Here is a 17,831-nt window from a genome sequence, read left to right on the forward strand (position 1 = left end):
TGTGTGTGTGTGTGTGTGTGTGTGTGTGTGTGTGTGTGTGTGTGTGTATGTGCAGAGTGTGTTCATTAAGTGATGGGTGTTGTATTTCTTCTCTTTCCCCAAACCAGGAAAGTAGTGCTTTCTCACTTCAGAATAGGGGGCCCAAGTGGGTGGGAACCCCTCCGCCCATCAACTTATCTTAGGGAGTCTGGGCTGCAGGGGGCGGGCTTCTGCCATCCTTGCATAGTTGAAGAGGAAGGAGAAGGGTGGGGCAGGGGTCCCTGGGACAGCTGAAGGGAAGGGAGGGTGGGATTCATCCACTTTGCTGTTTTGCTGGTGAGTCGCTGTGTTTGACTGACCACCTCTGGCCAGGTTTGGAACGAAGGCAGAAAATAGGATGAACAGAATTCACATCACAGAGAGGCAGAAGAGAAGAAAGTTAATGGCCCAGATTTGATGGCCAGTTCAGCGGAGTTTGAATCCCTGTCCCTCCATGCCCTGGCTGTGTGCACTTGGCCTCACTGTGCCTCAGCTTTTCATCTACTACAAACAGATGATAATGGTGGTGATGATGATGACAATGAAAATGATGATAACTGAATGTACATTTCAGGGTTGTTTTCAAGATGAAATGAGTTAATATGTATGAAGCATTTAGAATTGCGTCTGGTACATGGCAAGGGTTCACTCTCACTATTAGTCGCACTCTATGAAACGAACAGAACAGTTTGGGTCAGGAAAGGTGTCCGAGATTGTGTGTTTCCCCTGCATCATGGTTTGTGCCCGTGGACAGGTGGCAAAGAGCTTCAAACAGAGGCTTGTCCAAGTTCACTTAGTCAGACAGCATAGGGAGGCCAGGAAACTTCACTCGTTGACCCTGGGTCCTTTGTGTTCCTTGTATAAACACACACTTGTGGCTTCGAGCAAAAGTCTGTCCTGGATCTCAGACATGAGCTCCTCAATTGCTGTCACCTTTGTGGGACCCAGGAATCTGTAGGCTCCCTACCTTGGTTGGAACAAGAGGTGGAATAAGGCAGGTAGTATCAGCCAAATTACCTGGGGTAGTTTTGGAACTGCAAATAAGCTCATGTGAAAGGCTGGTTACAAGTTTGATTCTAAAAGCTACCAGCCACTAAAGAAACAATCCTGCCCTGGGGGTGGAGTGGCAGGCCCCTCAGCCAGGCAGGCACCGCATTCCAGGGACACAGGTGACCCCAACGGCGTCCTGGAGGGAATCGTATGGCAAAAAATGGGGCCTCACAGTTCCTGCTGGCCATGTCGCTGTTTGGTAAAGGCTTAGAGCAAACACCAGAGAGAAAAATCTGATTTTTCTATAGGGAAAACCAAAATAATATGTTAAAGTATAATACCATAATTAAAAAGTAAAACATGCTCATCATAAACAATTTAGAAAACAGAAAACATAATGAAGAAATAAAATTATCATTTTTGTGTGGTGCTTTTTTTTGTTCTTTTATTTATTTTTTGAAAGAAAATTATATTTGTGATGAAATTACTCAGTATTTGCAATACAGTTTTGAAGTTGTCATCATCATCATAACCATCCTGAAAGTTATTTTTTAAGTAACTGAAAGCTATGCTAAATGCTGTAAAAAGAGTTTAAATATAACACCCTAACTCACACTATATAAATGCATTATCAACATAGATACACCTAAGATATATCATCAGCAAAATAAAAATATTAAGCCTATACATGAAAAGACAGTGAAGAATGTATACATTACTGGAAAAAGCAGTTAATGGCATTTTGTGTGGTTCTTTTTGGCGTTTGATTATGTATCCATAGTAGTATGTAATTTGATATAATTGAGATTATAAAGTATATTGAATTTTATATCCTGATTTTCACATATTATATTATGAGCACTTTTGCATGTCATTAGGTATGTTCTTCAAAATATCATTTTTAATAGCTGCAAAGCATTCTAGTAGATGGCTGGACCATAATTCTTTTTTTTTTTTTTTTTTTTGCTGTACGCGGGCCTCTCACTGCTGTGGCCTCTCCCGCTGCGGGGCACAGGCTCCAAACGCGCAGGCTCAGCGGCCATGGCTCACGGGCGCAGCCGCTCCGCGGGATGTGGGATCCTCCTGGACCGGGGCATGAACCCGTGTCCCCTGCATCGGCAGGCGGACTCCCAACCACTGCGCCACCAGGGAAGCCCTGGACCATAATTCTTTTAACCATTATTAGACATTTACGCTATTTCCAATTTTTCTTTTTTACAGCTATGAGCAATGCAGCCTTAAGCCTTTTACAGTTAAATATGTGTGTATATCCCTGATAATGTCCTGAGGTTAAAATCCTAGACAGGGACTCACTAAGGTTCCGCATTCTCCTACCATTAGGGAGAATGCAAAGCTTCCCTTGCAGGGCCCCTTAGGAAGGTAGAGCAGGAGAGGGACAGCTGACATATATCCAGGCAAAATCCTTATCAGGACTTGGTGCTAAAAGGCAAAGCTCTCAGTGATGACAGATGGGACACTTTGGTGTCCATGTGGGGACTGCTCCATTTAGGCTCTACTTTTGGGGCCTCTGTTCTGTAGGCTCCTGGTCTGCTATATTAGAAATGCATCTGAAATTACTTTAAGCAAAAAGGTAGTCAATTGGAAGAATACTGGAGCATCTCAGGTAATCAAAAGAAGGGCGTGTAACCAAATTGTGGGAAGGGCAGGGACACAGCTGAACCTCACAGGAAACAGGAACCAGGGAGACAAGTACGTCAGCACTTTCCTTATCAAGTACCTACTCCTGACCAACCAACCAAGCCAGGAGGGTAGGCTCTATAAGAACATGAAAACTCCCAAATACGGGCTTCTCAGAAGAAGGGGTTGCTATGCCATGGAGAGAGGGAAGGGTAATGGCCTTTGGGGTCTCTTTTTTCACGTTGCGATAACATGATGGACTTGGCACTGCCTCCCACTGGGACCTGGGCCGGGCCCTGGAAGAGTCTAGAAGTGGGTTATCTTTAGCCAGTTTTGCTCAAGGCTTTAGGGAGGAAGATTCTCTTTCTTTTGCGTTTTCTTTCCCCCCCCCTTTTTTTTTTTTCCTGCTCTAAGGTGGTGAGTCCTCTAGGACCAAGATTAGGAGGTGGGCCTTGGGGACAAAGGTGAAGGCAGTCAGTTACAGGGTAAGTGTTAGCTCAAAGGTAAAATTAGCACTCTGGCTCCCATAAGCTCCAGCCCAGCTTAGCAGGACTGGAGGGTCCATGCAGGGGTCTGGGACCAAACACTAGCAGCAAATGCCAAGCCCTGGTGTGGAGTGTCCCCAGAGTACATCTCCCTCCTGTACCTATGGCAGCAGAAGCCTGAGGATGTGTAGGCCAGGAGTCCTGGCCAAACAGCTGTCCACTTCTTCATGACAAACAAAAAGGGAAGCACATTTTTAGGGCTTTCGAGACATATTGCCAAATTACCATCCTGAAAATTGCACCAGTTCACACCCTGTCTGGAAGCCAGCAGAGTCCAACCCAGGGGAAGCTCTTGTCAATCCTGTACACAGCACCATCTCAATCAACTACAATTAGCACTCAATGTCTGCACAGGGTAGAGTTTTCCTTAGAACCAATCCATCACGTATAATAATCATTGTCATACAATGCCACCTGATAAAATATTGTGTTGGTTCCTTCTGTGCAAAGTTCCTATACCATTTTCCTATGGTTTTTTTTTTTTTTTTTTTTAAGATAAATTGCTAGGGGACTATTTTCAAATGGTATAGAATTCAGAAAGGTTTCTTTGGGAAACTTTTGTTTGGCTGTGCTTTTTTCTCACACTGAAGTTCCTGTCTTGAGCACAGGCATTACTGTTTGGGTGTAGACTTTCTGCTTTTTTCAGGGCTTGGGATCCATTTTTTGAAGACTGGACAAATGTGGATGGATGCCTCATTGGGAGCGCTGCCTGCCACGACTTCCCTAAGCAAACATGGTGTGATGGCAGTGGGCCACAGGGCATGTGAAGGGCACACGCCAGTACACACAGACTGGTACTAGCTGGCGCACCATGCCCTGTTCATAGTTGCACAATTGGATCAAAGCATGATAGAGCTGGAAGGACCCTTGGAGACCATCTATTCCAACCCTCTCCACCGAATCTACCCACCTTACAGAGGAGGGAAGGGCTAGAAGTGGCTTGTCTGTGGTTACACAGGCAGAATAATCAGTCAAAAATGAGGTCTGGGTCTCCTCATCCCCAAACCAGAGCTCTGGTAAAAGGTAAATATGCATTTAAGGAAGAATTTAAGTTTTGTATTGCTTGTGTCCAAATATTTTAATACACATGGAGAATGATCAAGTAAGTCAAGCCCAACAGAGCCAGGAAAACCTGTGTGCAAATACTTTGCAATTTCAGTACTCCAGCTCTTAGTGAGGAGAAGTCAAGCTTGAAGGAGATTTCACTACAGACCAATGGTAAATACACAAGTGTAAACACAGCTCTGATTATGGTATTTGTTAATGATTGTCCTTTGTTAGTGGCTTTTGGCCCAAATGCATCCTGTATCAGGTAAGGCTGCTAAATTCGAGGTCACAAGACTGAGTTCAGTGTAATGCTCTACTTCTTTGCTAACTATGTGACCTTTGATAATGACCTCTCTGAATGTCAGTTTTCTTATCTTTAAAGTAGGGATAATGATACTTGCCTCGTAGGTCAGAATATAATGTATTTAAATGTACACAGTCTTGTGACCCCCAAAGATACCCTGGTCCTAATCTCTGGAATCTCTGAATGTTACCTTATATGGAAAAAAAGTGTGTTTGTAGATGCGATTAAATTAAGGGACTTGAGACGGGTAGATTATCCTGGATTACCTAGGAAGGCCCTAAATGCTATCATAAATATCCTTATAAGAAGGGGGCAAAGGGAGATTTGACTCCAGATAGAAGACAGAAGGCTGTGTGACCACAGACGTAGACATGAGAGTGATGAAGCCACAAGCCAAGGAAAACCAGCAGCCACCCAAGGCTGGAAGTAGCAAGAAAAAGATTCTCCCCTAGAGCCTCCAAGAGGGAGGGTGGACCTGCCAACACCTTGACCTTGACCCAAAATGGATTCTGGACTTTCAGCCTCCAGACCTGTGAGAGAATAAGTTTCTGTTGTTTTAAGCCACTGAGTCTGTGGTAATTTGTTAGAGCAGCCACAGGAATGTAATATCGATCCCACTGAGATACAAGAGATGGTTAGAGTTACAGTATGGTTTCTTAGACTTCCCCCAAAGTCCAACAGTTCCATGAAAATGAGAAAAATGTAAATTCTCATGCTCCTGTGCTAGAGAGAAGCAGAGGCAAGATTTAGGAGAAGCCAGGGGCCCTGGTTAACTTCAGGGCTGAGGTGGCTTTATGGGGGCTTGATGGTTCTTCACAGGAGACAAATAAGATGTTTGCAGATACCTTTCAGGCAAAGCATTGCTTCTCTAGTGGCCCTACTACAGCTGGAGAGTGAGGCTCCAGAGGGCTTTAAGGGGTGGGTGGAACTGCCCTGCTTGGAAGAGGGGCAGAATTCTGTTGGTTTTGCCGGGAGTGAGGGGGCAGAATGAGCAAGTTGCCAGAGGCTGAATGTCTATGATGCCTTTCCTTCAACCCCTTCCCTCTTCATTCAAGTTACAAAAATCAAAAAACGCTGGGTATAGTGGATTTTTCCTCAAAGATGTTATTGTGAAAATTTTCATATATAGAGAGAAGTTGAAAAAAATTAAACAGCAACCAGTCGTATACGCACTACCTGGATTTTCCAACTAACATCTTACTACATTTATTCCATATCTACTCATCTATGCATCCTCTAACCACATCAATCCATCTTATTTTTTGACGGGTTTCAAAGTACGTTGCAGACATCAGTACACTTCTAAACATCTCAGCATGCATCTCATTAGCTAGGGTGGCTTGAGTGGATTTTTTTGGTGCAAAGCACAGAAGATGCTTAAGTTTGTTCCTGGACTGACACAGGGAAGAAGCAGGGCACCAGACGTGGACACAAGTGTACGGGGCAGAAGCATGAAGAAGTAAAGCCTGGGAGGGCACTGAAATTTGGGGAGAGGCTGGTTTCCCACAGGCCAGGAGTTGGATTTGGAGATAAGATTAACCACGTCCCATCTGATGTCCAAACCGCATTCATACAGGCAAAGGCCCAGTGGTGAGGCTATCCATGCGTGGGCAGAGGAAGCTGAAATGGTGCTTATAAGCCCAACAATCTTTTCTGTGCTGGACACATAGTAAGCTCATCAGTGCAAAAGTTTAAAGGAAAAAGATCTCTGATTTTTATTTTAAAAAATATCACCAGAAGGAGAAGAAAGAGAGAAAGAAATAGGAGAAATACTTGAAGAAATAACGACAGGGAATTTCCTCAAATTAATGTCAGACACCAAACCACAGATACAGGCAGCTCAGAGAACACCAAGCAGGATAAATGCCAACAAAAGCTACACCTGGCATATCATATTCAAACTACAGAAAATAAGAGTTAAAGGAAAAATCTCTAAAGAAGCCAGAGGGGCAAAACATCTTACCTATAGAGCAGTCAAGATAAAAATTATATCCAACTTCTCCTCGGAAACCATGCACACAAAAGAGAGTGGAGTGAAATATTTCAAGTGTTGAGAGGAAGAAAACCACCAACTTAGAAGTCTGTATCCTGTGAAATTAATTTTCAAAGGTGAAGGAGAAATACAGATTTTCTCAGGCAAACAAAAATTGAATTTGCTGCCAAGAGAACTACCTTGTAAGAAATGTTTAAAGAAGTTCTTCAGAGAGAAGGAAATGGTACAGGGAAGAAATTCAGCTCTAGGAAAGGAAGAATGTTAGAAAAGGAATAAATGAAGGTAAAATTTCACATTCCTGAAGTAAAACACACACACACACACACACACGTGTGTGCACGTGATCCCCAGGTCTTCTGCTTTTAACTGAGTATCTTGCCTTGAAGGATGGATGACTCTGAGGAAGTCTCCCAGGGAGCAGGAGACCTGGGGCACAGTGACTTGGCCCAGACCTGGATGAGGGGTGCTTGCTTCTGCCTGAGCTGGAGGCCTGTACTCTCCTGGGTGGGGGGAGGGGAAAGAGAAGACCCAAACCTGCCCACAAGATGACATCCTGTCCAGCTAGCAGCTGGACGCTTAGCTTTCCAGGTGGCAGTCTTGCTGAAGACCAGAGGAAAGAAAAAAGCCAGGAGGCCACCTGAGGGAGGCCTCTGACCACAGGAAGCAGCAACATCACGAGGCAATGAGCCAGGGGCCACCAGAGATGCCGTGAGAATTGGGGATGATGAAGGTTTCAGACACCCCCAAGATGGCTCCGCATCAGAGCTATGGACCAGGAGCTGCAGACCCAGCCACCTGCCTGAGCTTGCCACCATGTTGGCCTTGCCTGCACCTCTAGCTTGAAGCAGCCTGGGGTAGGAGAGGGAGGAAGAGTATACGAGTCATGGCTTTCCTCCCTGTTTTTGTGCCTTGTTAGCCAAAACAGAGAGATCCCCAGGCTAGAGATTTGAATTTCAAAGTTCTATGCTCAGGAGAACTGAAATGGAGCAAGAGGACACAGGTCGCCATATGAGGCAGAGGCACGGGAAACTGGGAAACGGGACCGGGAAGGGCCTGCCGGGTTGACCTTCTGGAGACCCACACACCTGCCCTCCCTCAGTGCTGAACATGTTCGCAGAGACAAAGGCAGGCTGGGTACTTCCTGCCAGGGACTCTGGTGCCAAAACCCAGTCTCCCTCTGTTTGGTCAGGGCTGCTTAGTTCAGAACCAATATGATGGTTTAGGCATTTGCCTCAAGAAGAGACAGGACCAGCTAACCCAATGCCAGGGACGGAGTTTGCAACAGCAGGGGAAAGGACTTTTGAGTTGGGTCTGGCTCCGCCACAGACCTTTGTGTGACCTGGGTGGGTCATCTCTTCCCTCTGTCTCTGCCTCTGCTCTCAGAAGAGACCATTCATTCATTCAGATCATTCACACCAGCCCACTCTTTCTGTGGAGGGTGCAGAGGGCAGTGAAAGAGAGGAGCAGGCTTATGTCTGGTGGAAGGGTGGGGTTGCCGCTGTCCTTAGAGCTACTATCCCCAGATTGTGGGTAGAGAATGTTCCCAGAAAGGCATGATCGCAGCAGACCAGATGTGGCCCAACATGTGAGGGTGTCAAGAGGCCAGGGTGGAATGGACTGGCCCAAGGCCAGGGAGGGGTGGCCAAAAGGACATCCCTGGCCTCTAAGGAATAGCAGGCCCAGGCCTGGGGGTGCTCAGATGGCCTTCCTGGGAAGCTGTGTGTGGGCTCACCAGCTGGGCTTTTCTCCACCAGCCAGTACTTCTGCCCAGGCCAGAGAACTGAATGGAGCCAGTGGGTCTCAAACTCTGGCTTGTGTTAGAAACACCTGGAGGAGCTGTTAGAACACGGATTGCTGGGCCCCACTCAAGAGTTTCTGATCCAGGATGTCTGGAGTGGGGCCTGAGAATATGTTTTTCTAACCCATCCCCAGGGCCTGTTGCTGCTGTACAGTGTGAGAACAACTGAACCATGGGGAAATGATTATATTTTATGTGACATCATGGTAGATGCTATATGTATATCATCTCATGTAACCCTCACCACGACCCTGCTGGGTAGATGCTGGGCAGTCTGTGAAACTCTCTGTTATGGGTTGAATTGTGTCCCCCCAAAGATACATTGAAGTCCTAACTCCTAGTATGTGACCTCACTTGGAAATAGGGTTGTTGTAGATATAGTTAGTTAAGATGGGGTCCTATCGGTGTAGGGTGAGCCTTTAATCTGACTGGTGTCCCTATAAGAAGACACGGACACAGGGCTTCCCTGGTGGCACAGTGGTTGAGAGTCCGCCTGCCAATGCAGGGGACACAGGTTCGTGCCCCGGTCCGGGAAGATCCCACATGCCGCGGAGCGGCTGGGCCCGTGAGCCATGGCCGCTGAGCCTGCGCGTCTGGAGCCTGTGCTCCGCAGCGGGAGAGGCCACAACAGTGAGAGGCCTGTGTACCGCAAAAAAAAAAAAAAAAAAAGACACGGACACAAAGAGAGGGCACAACACCATATGAAGAGAGAGACACAGAGAAGACAGGTGACAGCGAGGCAGAGATGGGAGTGATGCATCTACAAGTTGGGCAGTGCCAAGGATGGCCAGCAAAACCAGAAGTTGGAAGAAGCAAGGAAGTGTCCTCGCCTTCAGGGTTCAGAGGGAGAATGGCCCTCTGATCCTTTGACTTCAGACTTGTAGCCTCCAGAACTGTGGAACCATACATTTCTGTTGTTTAAGCCTCCCAGCTGGTGTTATTCTCTTAGAGCAGCGTTAGGAAACTGATAGACGCTGGAGCCAGACTGCGTCCTTGCTGTTCCTCAAGGGCCATGACTCTAACTGGCAAGACCAGGGAACCCTTCCTGAGCCAAAGAGAGCTCTGGACATGAGGTGGCCTAGTGTGAAGACATTGCCCAATGGGGATGCTCCATTCTGGACAATGACCAACCAGCCCCATCAGATCCGTCAGGTGAGGACTGCAAGAGTAATGAGGAGGTAATAAGAAGTATCAGAAGGAGTGGTGGGTACTTTTGCTGACGAGTCACTATAGCCACAGTCACCTCCTTAATGAAAATGGGGCTCTCCCCAGCCTCCATGAAGCAGTGCCAGCTCAGCCTTGGAAAAGTCCTGTCCTTCCTAACACTATACTTCTCCACCTCACCTGAGGCCGCCTATGGGTCTCTCTTTGTAATCTGGAAGAAACTAAACAAATAAGAATGATCCTAAAAAAAATGATTGTGCCCACCTTACCATTGAGCAAACTGAGACTAAGAAAGGTCAGGTAACTTATCCAAGGTCCCATGGCTAATAAATAGCAAAGATGAGACTTGAACCCCTGGCTCCTATTTTAGCACTGTATTCATTTGTCCCTCATGGGAAAAGCCCAAGCAGAAGCTCTTGGGGTGAGGTAGATTCTAGTGTTAGCATTCCACATTTTAGTCAGTGCCCCCTGAAGAGCACAAAATGGCCACACCATGGGCCCCGGGGAAGGTTATCCAGCAGGTAGTGACCTTGACAAACTGCTTATAGGTGATCACTCCCTCTCTGGCTTTGGGGCCCAGAATGGGACTCAACCCTGCATGTCTGCATGCATTTCTCTAATAAGCATTTATTAAATACCTTCTGTGTTTCCCAGCCTTTGAATGTTAATTGTCTATGAAATTCTTACATTTGAGGCATTATCCTTCCAACTCTTAACCACTAGCACAGTACCCCTCTCCCCAAGCAAACAATATGATTTATACTATCAAGGAATTCGTACAGGAAAGGGGTATATACCTCATGTTGTCCACGCATAGTATGAGAAGGGCATACTCCTCACGTGTCATATAGCTCTCACATGACGTAAGAGGTTCAGAAAGGGGAAAAGCAACTCCAAAATTTTTGGTGACTACTGAGTTCAGTCCTTGGCATATTGTAGGTGCTCAAGAAATATTTACTGACTAGGTGAAAGAATTTGGGCAGTGTTTCTGTTAGGAAACACTTATCATCAGAATCAGTTGTAAAGCCATCTCTTCATTCATTATTTTATTCATTTATTCAAGAAATAGCTGTATACATCAACTACACGTCAATTAAAAAAAAAGAAATAGTTGTGAGCCCTTGCTTTGGGCCAGCAGCTGATAATGCAAAGGTGAATGAGACACAGTCTCTGCCCTTGAGAAGGTCAAGGAATAATCCACATGGAGAGTTCCTGGACACATGTTCTAAGTAAATAACTGACTCTGGGGAAGGGGAACCGGTCTTATAGCTGTCCTATGCCGGACTGTGTTTAATTCGTGGGCAGTTTTCCTCTGGGGGAATCTCCATGTTTAAGCATGGGGGTTTGGCTATCTCCACTCTGCCAATTACTAACTAGTGACCTTAAGTAAGTTACCCAAACTTCCTGGGCCTCAGTCTCCTCTGTTAAGTGGTGGTAATAATAACACCCACCTGACAGTGCTGTGTGGGGCTTCAGGAGAAAATGAGATAATCCACGTTACTCACTTCATTCACTTTCTGGCACACAATAAGAATACAATACATTTAATATATATTTATGGGCTGAATTCTTTGCGGAAAGGGACTCATTATAGGCTCTTTGTTAAATACTTGAAGGAAAAGGCCAATCACATGAGAAGCTGGACCTATAATGACCCTTCGTGGTGATACAGCCCAAAGGGTGTTCTTGGAGCACCAGGGCCAGCGAGATCTGACTCCACACAAGATGGTTCGAGAAACTCTGCTAGCAATTGCCTTCCCTCGAAGATTCATAATGTGCATTAGCATATTAAGGATGTCAGAAGAGTTGTAGTTAAACAAAAGACATCTGTTTAAGTTTGTTTAGATCAGTGCTTTCCCACCGTATTAGCCCAGTAACATACTCTGGGAAAACCAAAACTCCTGAATTTAGACCTAGAAGGAAACTCTGGGCAGAGAGAGCTGGTTGGGCCCTGAGTGCCTGCCTCTGGGTGTTTTTTCTTTCCCTTTGGGGTCCTCTCACTTTACTACTTTTGCCGCTCATGACTTCCAGGGCTCCGTTAAAACTCTTTGGTTACTCCTGGTAGAGCTGATACTGGCTGAAGTATTACAAAAATTTTACTGAATACCTCTAGAAAAATACAAAGAAACATCAAGAAACACACCAACAGCCTGATCCCACCACAGCCCGATGTGGTCTCCTTCAGACCCTGGCTGAGCTGCCTTCTTTTGATCCCCAAAGGGCTGCACAAACCTGTATGCACAGTAATTGGCAAAAGGAAATCTGCCATTCTGTTGATCAAATTCAACCGTAAGCTTGAAAGCCAGCAGCACCTGATGCTGGTCCCACATTGGTCTTGGGGACTACCACCGCCTCTTTAAAATGAGGTGTCAAGCTTGGGCCCATGAAGCTCCCCTAAACTAACTGACAAATGGACACTGGGTTGGACCAATTGAATAAGCTCAGGGATAACTCACAGGAAGGAAGCGCAGAGATAAGGCAAACAAATGATTTGACTCACAAGGTCAGTCTAAGTTTCAGCTTGTTTACCAGCAGAATGTCAGAGATGATGGATTTATCCAGTCCATGACTATTATCCTAAAAAAAAGTCCACATCTGGGATCTCCCCTTCAGATAACTCAAGTCAACCATCTTATTTTTAACATAAGAAACAAAATCAAAATGCTATGTAGAAACTTCTTTTACAAAGTAAATTGGAGTTGAGTTCTTTAACTCTTAAAAAGTCTGACATAGACAACATATCCCCCCATCGTCTCCACAGACTTGGTAAGAAAGAAATTATAAAGCATGGCTCTGACCTTGAGCAATTTCAAGTTCCACCTCTTCCCTTTTTCCCCAACATTATTCTTGAAATCCCAAGATCTCACTCCAGACGGATGAAATTGCCTAACTCCCCATTGAGTTTGTTCTTTTTGCTTCACATACAGAAAACACTCCCTTTGCATGGAGACAGTTGGTGTTTTTATCTGTTTAAGGTCTGTGGGTTATTTCCAGGCATTTTGGGGGAACAGCAGGAAGACAGAGCTGAGTAGGGCTTATGGGAGAGCCAAATGACCCTCTCTTACTGAAACAGCCCAAAGCCTGTTATAAATGGTCACTGCCCCCAAAATACAAAATCTATGGGAACATCAAAATGTCAGCCCTTAGAAGCCAGAATTTCTCATGGGATTGTAGATTTGGTGGCCATAGAAGAAAGTCTGGAAAAAGGCTCTGTGCCAGGCAATGGAGATACAGAGGTAATGTGAACCCTACCCCCTGGAAGCTCAGGAACCCATGGATACATCAGAGACGAACAGATACGTCAACATCACGTAGTAAGGGGGAGGATGGAAGTGCAAACAGGGAGCACCTGGCAGCCTTCCACAGTCTCCTGCAGGACTTTCTCTCACAGTGCTTATTAGGAAACAGCAAAGACTTAGGGAGACTTCTCAGGGATAAATCCTCACTTGAGGAGCCCTGTATAACTCGACAGCCACCATTTGCCAAATGCTGTAGAGGTCTATCTTTGTCTCTCTTGCATCCCTTCCTTCTTATTTTCGTAACAAAAAAACAAATTCCCTCTGAACATTTCTCCTTCCCTGTTTCATTCAGCCTTGATGCGGTGTGAAACACTCCCGTCCCCAAGATCACTCCATGCCTAGACAAGGATTTGGTACGAGACCCAAGCAAGATTCTCCAATGAATCTAAATCTCCTAGGCAAACAAGGATGAACATAGTTAGAGCTGATTTCTTCCTGATGGCAACAACCTGAAGGGCCATCCATTAATTAATTCCTTCTACCTGTGTCCACAGAACTGCTCAATTCTGTTCCTTCTTAAGGCCTGGTTTGCTCAGTTTTTCCTTTTTAATTCTGTGGGACACTTTTATAACCTCCCATTAATTTCCTTATATCCTTAAGTAGCCAGAGTTGAGTTTCTGCTGCCAGCAATACAAGAACCCTGACTGATGTAAGTGTTCACTGCACACCAGGCACATGAGCCCTCACCTAACAGCCCCCCTGAGAGACAGATACTGTGTTCCCATTCTGAAGATGACCAGACTGGTGCTGAGAGCCTTGCATAGCGGAAGACCACAGCCAGTCCATGCTGAAGCCAGCATTTGACTCAGAACCAGAATCCAAAGCCCAGGCTTTCTCCTATTCATCCTTCCATGTCACCAATACATTGTCCTGACATTTAAGGACAGACTGCTGCTTCTAGATTTCATGTCGATATGATTTAGTTTACAAACTGTTTTCACACACAATAGCATACATAATCCTCACAGCCACCTGGGTGGTAGATGTTTTCATGACACTGGAAAACAGATTGACCCCAAATCTGGTCAGCCTCAGTTTCTCCCCTGCTTAAAAACTTTCTGTGACGCAACACAGCCTGCAAACTAAGCCCAAAAGCCCCAGCATGGTGTTCACGTGCTCTGAGATTCAGAACCTCAGGTCTGAACTCCTTTTCTGTACTTTGAACTCCAGCCGTACAGGACAAGCAGTTCCCCAAACCTGCTGTTCCATGTCTCTGAGCCCTCCCTCCATGTGGATGTCACCTTCCCACCCTCCCCCCAAGTTGTGACTAGTAAATATTTACTTGTCCTCTGCATGGAATGTCCGCTCCCCATCTCATGCCTGGTGACCTCCTGCGTACCTTTCCAGACTCAGAGGAAGCTCATCTTCCTCTAAGAAACCTCTCATATACCTCCTGTCCCCAAGAAGAACCCATACTCCTGCTACTCCCTGGGCAGGAATCTGGGGTGGCGCCCATATGATTTGACATCGTGGTGGGCATTGAGGTTGACCTCAATAGCTTTCCACCCCAAAGGTCATTCTAATCCAGCCCTGCAATTCCATCCTTCTTGGTAGTGACTGGTCAGAAGTGGCCGTGGGATTATTAAGTCCCATTTCTGATCTATTAGTGGTCTTTTCCGCCCACCTTTACAGCCTTAGAAACTGGGCCATTGTTCTCATACTTGAGCCAGCTTCTGTGCACGCATCAGCGCTGACGCTAGCTTACCTGTTGGAGGGGGGAACCAAAGGAGTCCTCCTGATGCCTTCCTGAGAGTCCAGCCTGAGGCTGGCAGAATCCGACTCTTGCTCTCAGGTGCCTGAGGGAGGAGGGGGCTCCTGCTATCCTCCAGCAGCCCCCCAGGCAGCTGGGGCTTCCCTGTTAGGCCCCCCGCGTAGACACACTTTCATTCTGCTCCCGACTCGACCTTGGCACTGCCCCTCCACCTTCAGAACTTCTCCATCTGACCGTCTCTTTACTTCACAGGCAATAACTTGTTAGCTCATTAGCACTAAGCAGTCATCAGGCCACAGCTGATCACTATTAGTTCATAGCTTACCTTGCTATCCCGCAGTGTCACAGCTGTTTGCACCTTCACAGGAGATTCCTGGAGACATCAGCCTTTCTCAAGCTTTAGTAACTTACAAGGCACTACACTGGATAATTTTACATATTTAATCTCATTTAAATCTCACAGCAATTTGGTAATAATTATTTATTCCTATATGGTAGATGAGGTTGCTGAAGCTCAGAGAGGTAAAGAAACTTGCCCAAGGTCACACAGGTAGTAATGGGAGCTGGGATTCAAGGCCATTCAAACTGGGTCCAGGACCCCACTGGGTGTAGGGCTGTCTGCAGCCTGCCTCAATAACTGCAGAGATGTCTACCTGCCTTCTCCACTTTCTGAAAAGCAAGTTCTCTTTGTTCAGCTTCTCCTACAAAAGGGCAGCAGCATCAACCCCCCTTTACAGCACTGCCTTTTATAACATTCTAGCATGTTCTGTTGAGGTGTGTGTAAGAGGGCAAAAGCTCACAGTCTTGTGGGGCACTGAAGAAGGTTCTAATCCCCAAGGAAGATGAGTAAAGAGGATTCTGGCTCCTGAGCAGTGTGAGCAGGAGGGTTTTGAAAAGATCAAAGAGGCATCTCTGCACTCAGTCCCAGTGGCTTATCAGGTGGGCCTGTAGTGCAAGGGGGGCCAAGGCCCACCAGGTGGCAGCAGAGAACCGGGCAGTGGCCAGTAAGGTGTCACCTGGTCCAAGCTCTAACCCTGGGACTGGGGCACAGGAAGGGGCAGCGCCACATCCAAACTCAAAGCAGGTTTGAACTGGGCCAGAGGGGTAGTGGGTGGGGCAGCCTTGTAATAACATTGTTGCTAAACTTACTCTGTTGAGCAAGAGCAAGTTTAGACACTGTGCCAAGCAGGTGGTAATTATCTCCTTTTACTCTCACAACTAATCTAGGAAGTAGATACTATTATTAGCTCTACTTTTTTAGATGCATGCAGTGAGGTTCTAAGAGGTTTATGATTTACCCAAGGTCACACAGATTGAATAGAGGAGGTGCAGGCAGTTCGGACTCTAGAGCCCCGACTGTGAGCCTGGTGGCTGGGTGGCTGGGTGTTACACTGCTGGGGAAGATAGGAAGTCACTAGGAAGGAAGTGTGCAGGGTGAGGGCAGGTGGGGCCTGGCTTGGGCTGGCTCTGAGGCAGAGCCTGAGGCCTAGGCCAGTCCAAGGACAGTGACTAGGAGCCTTAGTCAATGGGAACTTCTGGGGGCACTTCCAGGAAACAGGATGTGTAGGGTTTTCAGGCTGAGGTTCCCTGGGAACTGTTATTTGAAAAAAGCCACCCCAGCTCATCTTGGGTAATTCACCCTAACAGGACTGGGCACCTCAGAGGCTGCAAACCACTCAAAGACCTAAAGAGTTGCCTTTGTAAGATCTGATCAGGGCTCCCTCGCTGAGCTCCAAAAAGCAGATTAGCTGGAAAGGAAGTGCCCAGAGCGGTCACAGTGTCCCCAGTGTGCTGGGCCTGGTCCTGTAGGCCCCTCTGGGGAAGGCAATGCCAGCTGCCTTGTGGTTTCCACCCTGGAACAGTGTCCAGGCACACTCAGGGACCTGGAACTAGCTCACATCACCAGGGGACTTGAGCGAGACCTGGGAGCTTCCCCTTGCCCTGAGATCCAGGTCAGTACCTCCCTCCTCTCTGGTCCTGCTGCCAATCATCCAGGGGGCCATGTTAGTTAGTAGAGTCCAGCTTAGCACAAACCTTCGGCCTCTTGGATCAGAACTGCATCCTTCTTTCTAGACTAGCACCCACCACTAGGCCTTCCTGGGAGTTATCAGGTGTAATCCTGAGGTTCAGGTTGAAGTTACTCTCCCCAAATCCCTCAACACCAAAGATTTGTATCCTTCCTGATTTTCTTACAAGATCTCCTGAATCAGCCTCAGTTCTGGGACTCCAGACCAAGTCATGCCCCATTACTCTGCCACAGGGCCTTTGCACTGGTTCTTCTCTCTATTTGAAATGCTGTCCCCCCATCTTTTTATGAAGGACTCCTTCTTGTCATTCATATCTGTTTGCATTTTCTCTCCTTTTCAGAAAGAAGAGGATAAGGATCTCACCTAATAAACATCAACCTCCCCCACCCTGTTTTATTTCCCCCTTGCCATTTCCACTGATGATTATCCAGTAGGTTGATAATGCCCTCACACAGAACAGTCCAGTGGAAACTGGAAAGCCAGAGGATCAGGAAGGAGGGGGCTTTTGAATGTTACGGGGAAGGGGACTTTAGTGGTCATTTAATCTAAGTCCTCAGCTGGTGAGAACTCTCACATTCCTTTATTCTGGTGGGTGTTTTGTTTGGTTTTTGCTTTTCCACAATGGTTACAGAGAGCTGGTGAGCAAAGATAATTCTGTCCCACTGAAATGCTTCTGGGCTGTATCCATTTGACTCTCGGAGTAGGCTATAATGTCAGGTTGAATCTGCCCTGGTTTTAATTAAATTCTAGGTAGGTCATATACTACCTTCAAAGAGGAAATTTTGTCTGCTCCTTGCAAATGCAAGAAACCCACACTTCCCAGGGGACAGTCATCTCTGAGGGCATCACAAAAAATCTGGGAGCTCAGCTCAGGAAGATTTAGGGACCCTCTATTTCCTCTTCTTGATCAGGAGGTCATGGTCCTAGATGACCTCCAGGTCTGAGCCCAAAGTCTCACCAATCCTTTGCGGTAGAGATGAGGGAAGGTATAGGGTGCCCAGTTATATATATATATATATATATATTTTTTTTTTTTTCAGTACGTGGGCCTCTCACTGTTGTGGCCTCTCCCCTTGCAGAGCACAGGCTCCAGACGCGCAGGCCCAGGGGCCATGGCTCACGGGCCCAGCCGCTCCACGGCGTGTGGGATCTTCCTGGACCGGGGCATGAACCCGTGTCCCCTGCATCGGCAGGCGGACTCTCAACCACTGCGCCACCAGGGAAGCCCCCCAGTTATACTTGAATTTCAGATAAATAACAATTTTTTTTTTTTTAGTAAAAATACATCCCATGCAAT

Source organism: Aethalodelphis obliquidens, unplaced genomic scaffold, assembly GCF_003676395.1.
Source record: "Aethalodelphis obliquidens isolate GAN/ISIS:26980383/991018 unplaced genomic scaffold, ASM367639v1 scaffold7, whole genome shotgun sequence".
Taxonomy (NCBI): Eukaryota; Metazoa; Chordata; class Mammalia; order Artiodactyla; family Delphinidae; genus Aethalodelphis; species Aethalodelphis obliquidens.